This window comes from Microtus ochrogaster, assembly GCF_000317375.1.
Source record: "Microtus ochrogaster isolate Prairie Vole_2 chromosome 14 unlocalized genomic scaffold, MicOch1.0 chr14_random_2, whole genome shotgun sequence".
In the NCBI taxonomy this organism is placed as follows: Eukaryota; Metazoa; Chordata; class Mammalia; order Rodentia; family Cricetidae; genus Microtus; species Microtus ochrogaster.
In genome coordinates this window covers 1,070,379-1,079,589 of record NW_004949097.1, presented here as the reverse complement: position 1 = coordinate 1,079,589, position 9,211 = coordinate 1,070,379, and the positions used below count along the sequence as shown (strand labels likewise).

The 9,211-nt window shown below is 44.8% G+C and overlaps 1 protein-coding gene across 1 annotated transcript in view; it reads left to right on the top strand.

Moving 5' to 3' along the window:
• Positions 1 to 995: 995 nt before the first annotated feature.
• Positions 996 to 9,211, top strand: part of Gpr19 (G protein-coupled receptor 19) — a 33,930-nt gene continuing 25,714 nt past the window's right edge. Inside the window, exons 1-2 of the mRNA XM_026787886.1 lie at positions 996 to 1,028; positions 1,313 to 1,364. The gene's annotated coding sequence lies outside the window, so the exon portion shown is untranslated. The remainder of the gene's footprint in view (positions 1,029 to 1,312; positions 1,365 to 9,211) is intronic.

Below are 9,211 nucleotides of genomic sequence, written 5' to 3'. Positions count from 1 at the left end.
CGTGCCTCTGACACGACACCGACTTCTGGGCGTTGTTGTTTTCATTTCAGTTCTCCGAGCTTTCAAACGCACACAGCGCCGTCCTCCACCTCCGCTCCTCGCCCCCTCGGCCCGGGACAAGTAGGCGCGGTTTTCCCGTTCAGAGAGAGATCCACGTCATCCGCGCAGGCGCAGGCTCCAGCCGGCGGGAAGGGGCTTGTGCTCGGCCCGCGGTAAACAAGCACTGCGCCTGCGCCCTGGGCCAAGGTTTTTTTTTTTTTTGTCTTTTGTTTTGCATAGTAAAAAAAAAAAAAAGGCGGGGGAGGGGCGGAGGACCCCGAGCAAACCCGCGTCTCCTAGGACGACGAACTAGCTGGCTTTTCCTGCTTTATCTGTTTCTGAGCGACCATGGAAGCCAAAATCCGACACAACTGTCGACCGGAGCCACCGCACTGAGGCTGAAGGGAAGACAAGACATCTTTTTTTCTCCCTAAGAGGTGGTGGGCGGTCCCCACAACGCCACATTAAAAACCTCCCTAGCTCCGGCCTTTCCCCAGACAACGCGAGATCCTGTGCCAGGACGTGACTTCACACACCCCGCCCCCTCCCCGAGACTCCGTGCGCCTGCGTGCGGCTTTTTGGCGCGCAAACGGGTTTCAAAACTTCCTGCTTGGTCACAGGTGGCCAAATCCGAGCCCCTGTGGCGTGTCAGTCAGCGTTCAAGCCCAGAGCATCCCTTTTTTAGGGATTTTTCGTTCGAAATTCTACTCGACTGTAGCTCGCCCCGTCTTTCCTTTTCGTAGACTGGTCATGAGTTCTTGAGAGGTCCCAGCGAACCAAATAGCCAGAGCGGGAGTGGGCGAGCCCATCACGGTTTTACAATAAAATGTTGAGTTTTAGTTGTATAGAGTGATATCTCAGCGAGCAGCATAAATAAATAAGTCTGAGGGGCGGAAGGTTTTTTTTTTCCTTGAAGACCTTGAGAGGCTGTGAAAGTGGACCGAGGGAATACAGAGGGATGAAGATGGGAAATTTTAAAGATGGAAGAGGTAAACGAAGACAGGACCATATGCTTGAGAAATGAGGCTAGAAGGAACCTCTAGAGGAAGCTTAGCCTATAGTGTCTGTGCGTATTTATAAATAAGGCAGACATGCCGTTTGGTCTATGGCAGCGAATAGTGGCATGGAAGTGCATGACTGAGTGAGACAGAAACATTTCTAACAGGGTTATGAGCAAGAGCTGGGGTTGGCCCGGGGTCGAACATCTGGAGCATGGCGTGTTGGCATGTTGGCAGTGTGGGGTGTCTCTGACCTGGCCTCTTTTCTCTCCCAGGGCACGTGGAACACCTGCGCAAACTGGATTTTTGCCCTACAACGTCTCAAAGGTACCTTCCAAGGCCTGAAGAATTCCCTGGCATCTCCCATCAGCCTCACCCTTCAGCCAGAATGAAATGTAGCTTACAAGTTATTCAGATACGTCACTTGCTCATCCCAAGATTACATATTCCTGTCTGTAGCCTCTCAGTTCTATAGGTCTTGGAATCCACCTTAATACAGTCAGGATTCAGCCATTCCTTATTACCCCCCAGCGATTGCTTCCAGGTCTTTTCAGGGATTCCATGATGCTCAAGTCCCCTCTGTAATAAGGTATGCTATTTGCATGGAAGCTGTGTTCACCTTCCTGGAAACAATCTCTAGGTTACTTGTGACATGTAAGTAGCTCCTGCTCTGTATTGTGTAGGGAGAAACGGCAAGAAAAGCATTCCGGACAGCTGCAAATTTTTCTTCTCAGGATTTTTTTTTTTTTTGTCTGCTTTTTGACTGAATTTGAGGATGTGAAACCCGTGGATGTGTGTGGGGGGGTCTGATTTTCTCCCTCTGTATGAAAGAGTTATCTCCCTGAATTCATCATGACTGGCCTCAATGGGCTCAAAATCTAGGCCCAGGCAGTCCTCTTCACCTTCCCTAGTAACTGACACCGCAGGTGTGTGCTGGGTATGGTTCCGAATGCATTTTAATCCTTTGTGTGCTCTATAGAGTAAATGTAGGAAGATTGATGGGGCCCCTCGTAAGGCCCAACAGAAGAGTAGCCAGCCGATAGATGAGCAATATTCCTTCATTTGTAAGACAGCAGAAATGGAATGCTTTGGGATTAAAGCTGGCAATGATGGAGAAAGATCTAGTTAGAGGAAAATGCTTGGGAACCAGATAAAGAGTCATACACTTAGAGTCTCAGCTACCCAAGGAGGCTGAGAGCGAGAGCGGAGAACTGTTCGAACCTAGTTAGGAAACAGCCTGGTAGGTGGATGGAGAGAGGAAGGGATGAGGGAAGAAAGGGCCAGATCCAGATATGGTAGACCCTACCAGGAAGTTCTCCCAAGGGCACTGTATTTTGGCAGACTGTATTCTGTCCTGTAGGCTGTATGTGCTGAATTCCCAGGAAAATGGAGGAGAAATTTATGGATACAATAGAAGTGGATTTCTGAGTTGGAGCCTAGATACTTGGTTAGTGAGTGGGATCATCCACCATTTTTTGTATATTATATAATATACAAACTGTTTAGAGGTACTAGGGAGATGGCTCAGTGGTTTAGAGCACTGACTGCTCTTCCAGAGGACCCGGGTTCAATTCCCAGCCCCTACATGGCAACTCACAATTGTCTGTAACTCCAATTCCAGGGGATCTGACACCTTCACACCAATGCACATAAAATAAAGGGTTTTTTTTGTAAGTATTACAATAAAAAGAATAAGATTAAGAGTATCTTTTTTAGAAAGATTACTTTATTGCCTGTGTAAGTGTTTTGCCCGCATTATATGTTTGTGCGCCATTGTGTTCCTTGTGCCCTTGGAAGAGCAGCAGTGCTCTTTACTACTGAGACATTTCTCCATCTCTCCAAACTTTTCTTAAAGAATTAGTGTAGTGACAAATGCGCTACTATTGGAAAGACTGTGATTTAACAGCATAGAACTTAGTGTCTCGTATATGGAGTTTCTTTCCTGGACAACATTCATGCTTACAACCTACCCACTGAATTGTGGGTACTGAATGGAGCGTAAGTCTGTTTGTACTGGACAGCCTTGAGACAGGCTCTTTATCTTGCTTGCACATTAGAATTATCTGGGGAGCTTTGAAAGATTCTGATGCCTGGCTTTACCCTAGATCAAGTAAATCAGAATGTCTGGGAGTGGTGCTCCCAGATAGCAGTATTTTTTCTTTTTTAAAAAGATTTTTAGATTGATTTAGTGTGCATGTGCACATGTGTATGTATGCTCGTGTGCAGAGGCCACAGAACAACTTGCAGGAGTTGGCTCTTTCCCAATATCACATATGTAGTCAGAGGTTTCCAACTCAGGTCATCAGGTTGGCCAGCAAACTTGTACCTGCTGGGCCAGTTCAGTGGCTCAACATCAGTGCCTTTTAATTTATCTTTATGATTGATGTGTGAGTGTTTGTATATGATGTATGTGGATGCTTTTGCCACAGCGTTCCTGAGAGGACAACCCTATGGAGTCCGTTCTATTCTGTGGGTTCCAGAAATGGAATTCAGCAGGTTAGGTTTGCTGTGTGGGGCAGCAAGTGCTTTTACCTGCTGAGCCATCTCTTTAGCCCATCAGTATTTTTTTTCTTTTTTTGAAAGAGTCTTGTGCCAAGTGCTGGGATTAAAGGTGTGCGTGTGCACTACTATTCCTAGGCACCATTGGTTTTTTTTGTTTGTTTGTTTGTTTGTTTTCGAAACAGGGTTTCTCTGTGGTTTTGGAGCCTGTCCTGGAACTAGCTCTTGTAGACCAGGCTGGTCTCGAACTCACAGAGATCCGCCTGCCTCTGCCTCCCAAGTGCTGGGATTAAAGGCATGCGCCACCACCGCCCGGCTGGTATTTTTCTTGTGTGCACTACCATGCCCAGACTCCATTGTTATTTTTCTTGTGTGCACTACCATGCCCAGACTTCATTGTTATTTTTCTTGTGTGCACTACCATGCCCAGACTCCACTGGTATTTTTTTTAAAGCTCTGTTTTTTCGTTTGTTTGCTTGTTTTTAATTAAGGTTGAGAACCACTGCTTAAAGCGTTCCCTCTAGAAAATGAAACAACTAAGATCCATGTCTTAAGGCCTTCTGATCTGCATAGTTATACATTTGAAGATTTTCTGGAGGGATAGAGGCAAGAGCAGAGGCCCAGTCATTAGACATACAGTTGGGCACAGCGAGGTAGATTGTGGAGGGAAGGCACTGAAATAAGCACACTAACTGGGGAGCAGTTAGTGTTGTCATTACCATGGATGCCAGGAACATACTGAATTTGCTGTATGGAAGACTTTGAACCTCCCAGGCTGGCCCTTTGATGTAGCACAGGCAACACAAAAGATGTCTTGGTTTCCTTGCCACCTGGAGCTGTTGTGCTCCATTGATCAGGGGAGGCATGATTAAAGTGTGTTTGCGCCCGCCCGGGTGGTCTTCTCTTCTAAGAGGGCAGGTGGGAATGCTTTCTTAGCAGGCATCGATAATGAAGCCTTTCCATAAGCCTATCAGAGGGATAAGGTGGATCTGACCACACCAAAGGTTTTGTTGTTACTGACAGATGAGAAGAGAGAGGTTTAAGCCTATCTTTATAGCCTTTCTCAGTGAAAACAAAATTACTTGGGGATGGGAAATGTCTGGGAGAGAGATTTTTCCTCTTTTTGGGTTCTTCTGAGTCATCTCTGCAGCCCTGGACATGATCATTGATTAGGGCCTGTGTTTTACAGAATCAGGCAGACGTCCTACGAAAGATAGTCCTTGTGCTATAGGTGGGCATATAGGAGAGGTTTGTGTCTGGCTCACGTAGTTCTTTTTTAAACTTTAATTGATTTATTATTGATGAGTGTGATGTGCCTGTGGGCTTGGGTGTGGGGGTCAGGGGACAGCTTCTCTCACCTTTGTGTAACTTCCAGAGCTCAAACCCAGGCTGTCAGCTCCTACTGCACGTTCCTCACTGAGCCGTCTCACCCCCACCAAGGTGCTTTTTATGAGTTTGAGCGAGCCAAAGACAAGTAATGCGTGAGGTTTGTGACTAATTTTTTCATCTGCTGGAGATCACCAGTGCTTTTGCATAGGGGGCAAAATAAGAAAAAAGATAGGTCCAACTGGAAAAAAAGCTGCAGTTAGGAGCTTTGGGTTTATAGCCTAGGGGTAGAACACATACTTAGTAATTATTGAGCCCTTCATTCGATCATCCGCTCAAAACCTGATGCCTCCTGCGCCTCCCAGTTAGCAAAAGACTGGTAGTTTTGTTTTCTTCCTTTTAGATGTAAAAAAAAAAATCTATCGGCCCTTGTTCAGAGTTTTCATGCTAAACCAATGTAAAGTTCTGGTTCTTCATATAAGGGTGTCCAGGCCATCTTTCTGCTTCCTTAGGGGATGTTAGAAATAGGATTCTAATGAGAGTAGCTTCCTTAGCTGCAATATACTTCTCTTTGTAATGAATTATTTTTTTCTCTACACAAAGTATTTGGGGACTGGTGTGATGTGGGAGTGATTTCTTATTAATAAAGAAACTGCCTAGACCCATTTGATAGGCCAACTCTTAGGTAGGCGGAGAAAACAGAACAGAATGCTGGGAGAAAGAAGCTGAATCAGGAATCGTCAAGATTCTCCCACTCCAGGCAGACGCAGGTTAAGATCATTCCTGGTAAGCCAGCTCGTGGGCTAAACAGATTATTAGAAATGGGCTAGTCCAGGTGCGAGAGTTAGCCGAGAAAAGGCTAGATATAATGGGCCAAGTGGTGTTTATATGAATACAGTTTCCGTGTAATTATTTCGGGTAAAGCTAGCCGTGGGGGCGGCCGGGTGCCAGGGACGCAGCCTGCAGCCCGCTGCTCCTATTTCAACACTGGTGCTATGAAGATTGGGGTTAAGTTGTGCCTGCCATTATTGGAGTTGCAGCTTCCTATACCAAATGAAGTGTCTGTCATCTGCAAGTGTGGCAGCTAATGACCAGATCTGAACAAAAGACTTGCTCAAGCCACCGCTGACCCAGCTGATATTAGAGAACTTTAGTCTGTGATAATCTAAAAATCCTAAAAAGTATAGACAGCCTCAGGGACTCTCAGCACTCTGGGGACTAGGGAAGGTTCAGAGGGAGGTTGCTAAAGTGATACAGGGAAAAGACAAAGGCAAGCTTTAGTGTGTCTCATTCTAGCAAGAGCATTGGTAAATGGCTAAGCTCTGTTGGGGTTAGGAGGTCGAGTCCAGAGACCGCAGAGGCATTAGACGCACAAAGTGGCTATAGAAGAGATTCTGCAGGGAGTAGTAGATTGGGATGGAAAGATAGGAGTTGGGTGAAGAGAAGCAGACCGAAGGTTACACAAACCTCAGAAGGGGTTAGGGTGCTGTAGCTCAATTGGTAGAGTGTGTGACTAGCACGCATGAAGCCATACATTTAGTCCCCATAATTAGTGATGCACAGTGGCTTTCCAGGATGGACAGTGAGTCCTCAAGGCTAGCCTGGGCTACATGAGGCCTGTCTCAAAAACTAAATCAAAGCAAAGACAATATTTCATTTAGTAATGTCTTTTAAGTAAATATGTCCAAGAAAAGTAATGGGTTTTAATTGGGGATAAAAGGATCAACAAATACAAGATTTTTTTTTAATTTATTTTTATTTTTTTGAGACAGGGTTTCTCTGTTTCTCTGTAGCTTTGGAGCCTGTCCTGGAACTTACACTATAGACCAGGCTGGCCTTGAACTCACAGAGATACCCCTGCCTCTGCCTCCCGAGTGCTGGGATTAAAGGAGTGCACCACCACCGCTCAGCTTACAAGATTTTTTTTTGCTTTTTGTTTTATTTTTAAAGTGTTGATACTGCAACACGATTCTCTCTTATTATTTATTTTATTTTGTTCTTAGATTTATTTATTTATTTTATTATGTATACAGTGTTCTGCCCGTATGTATCCCTGCAGGCCAGAAGAGGGTACCAGATCTCATTACGGATGGTTGTGAGCCACCATGTGGTTGCTGGGAATTGAACTCAGGATCTCTGGAAGAACAGTCAGTGCTCTTAACTGCTGAGCCATTTCTCCAGCCCCTTACAAGATGTTTTTAAAGGAACAGTGGAAACTAAAACTTAATTTGCTTTAGGATAATACCCACATTCACGTTTGTTTAATATGCCAGAACATAAAACTAGTGAACACCTAGCTGGCTTTAAAATTTTTTAATTCTGGGGGCGCTGGAGAGATGACTCGGCAGTTAAGAGCTATGGAGGACCTAGGTTGGATTGCCAGCACCCACACTGTGGTTCACAACTGTCTGTAACTCAGGGTTCCAGAGGATCTGACACCTTCAGGTCTCCTTGGGTACTAGGTGTGCATATGGTACACAGACACATGCAGGCGTAATACTTGTAAAGTAAATTTTACTTTGGGAATTAACAAACATTGGGATTAAAGGTGTGTGCCAGTACTCTCTGGCCTCTAGTGGCTTAGTTTTGCAATCTGATCGTCAGGCAAGCTTTATTTATTAAAATACAAATAAAATAGCACAACAAGAGGTTGTGTTTCTGACTCTCTCCTGCTCCTGGGACCCTTTTCCTCCTACTGGTTGCCTCCTCCAGCCTCGATATGAGGATTTGTGTCTAGTCTTACTGCATCTTGTTATGCCATTCAGTTGATACTACTGAGAAGCCTGTTCTTTTCTGAAGGGAAACAGGAACAGTGGATCTGGGAGAGAAGTGGGGATTGGGGGGAAATGAGAGGTGTAGAGGGAGGGGAGCTGTGGTTGGTCAGGATGTATTGTATGAAAGAAGAATTAAAAAACCCAAAACAATAGTTTGAGAAACTAGTCTGGTTTTGGAGTGGACATGACAGAAACTGTCAAACCTAAACCACGGAAGCAGAAGACAGAGAACTTAAAATAGACAAATATTTTAATGAATTTCCCAGGCACAGTTGGATAGTGGTTTTCTTTCCCTTAATGTTTGAAGCAATTGGGAAGATTCTTTTTATTTTAAAATTGATTGCATTTACTGTGTGTGTATCTTTGTGTGCACATACATACCAGGGTGCGTGTGTGGATGTAGTCATTTCTCTCCTACCGCAGGGGTTGTGAGGCTTGAACTCAGGCAGTTGGGCTTGGTGGCAAGGACCTTTACAAACCATCCTGCTTCTGTCTATTAAAAGGATTAGTTACTCAGTTGCTCAAGCCATCCACTTATTTTGGTTGGAAGTTTGAGGTAACAGTAGGCGAGAATAGTGTTTTGTTTTGTTTTTAATGATAAAGCCTTTGTATGTAGCCCAGGCTGACCTTGAACATAAGATCTTTCTGCTTCACAAGTGCTGAGATAATAGGCACAAACCAGCACTGAAGGTGGGTTTTGTTTATTTGTTTTGAGACAGACTCTTGTTACGTCTCCCAGGCTGACCTTGAACTTGTCTTCCTGCTGACCAAATGCTGGTGTAGGTTGGTAGTGCCGCTCCCAGTTTAGTTGCTCTTGGTGCTACACATCTAGAACCTAGCTCGGTGGCACATGACTGTAATTCCAGCAATTTAGAAGGCTGAGACAGGAGGATGATAAGTTTGAGGACAACCTAACCTAAACAATATCCAGCTTATGAGAGAATTTCCTAGATGAGGCAAATGTTAAAATTAAGAGCTGGTTTTCTAACTCTTACAGTTGAGTATAGGGGCATCTACCTGTAAACCCAGCACCGGGAGACAAGGGCAGAAGGACCATGAGTTGGAGGCTAGCCAGAACTATATAGCAAGAGTATTCTGAGTCTTACATAAAAAAGAATTAGCATAGCCTTCTCATAAAAGAGAAGTGGAAAATCCAGGGCTAGGGAGATGACTTGGTCAGTAAAAGGGCTTGAGAACCCAGTGGCTCTCTAGCACCCACGTTAAAAACTGGAGATGGCTGACTGGCCAACCTAACCAAATCAGTGAGTTCCAGGTTTGATGAGAAACAGACCCTGTCTCGGAAAATAATGAGGACAGATTAAGTGATTGAGGAGAGAGTCAATGTCAACTTCTGGTCCTCACACAGATGTGTATGTGTGCACCTGTACACACACACACACACACACACACAGAGAGAGAGAGAGAGAGAGAGAGAGAGAGAGAGAGAGAGAGAGAGAGAGAGAAAGAGAACTTTATCTTTATTTATTTATTTATTTATTTGGTTTTTCGAGACAGGGTTTCTCTGTGGTTTTGGAGCCTGTCCTGGAACTAGCTCTTGTAGACCAGGCTGGTCTC